A 432-nucleotide genomic window follows, 5' to 3' on the forward strand; every position below is an offset into this window, starting at 1 on the left:
CCCGACGCAGCAGCAGTGAGCTCTCGAGCCGCACTGCTGGCCTGCAACCGGCAGGTGCTGCTGCAGAAGCAGAAGTAGCAGCAGCAGCAGCAGCAGCAGCAGCAGCAGGGACTGATGCTGCAGCTGAAGCAGCAGCACCAGAGGGGACAAGCGATGCAGCAGCAGCACCTGATACAGCAGCAGCAGCAGCAGCAGCAGCAGCAGACACAGCCGAAGAACTCGAAGCAGCGGCAGCAGCGGCAGCAGCAGCAGCAGCAGCAGTATCCCCTTGCACTGAAGAACGCAAAACCTTAGACATGGCAGCAGCAGCAGCAGCAGCAGCTGCTGCTGTTGCTGCAGGTGCTGCAGCAGGAACTCAGAGCGGGCAGCAGCAGCGGCAGCACAGCTACGAGCAGCCGTTGCTGCGTCGGTGGGCTTGCAGCATTCGTTTTT

Source organism: Eimeria mitis, genomic scaffold, assembly GCF_000499745.2.
Source record: "Eimeria mitis Houghton genomic scaffold, Emh_scaff1892, whole genome shotgun sequence".
NCBI lineage: Eukaryota > Apicomplexa > Conoidasida > Eucoccidiorida > Eimeriidae > Eimeria > Eimeria mitis.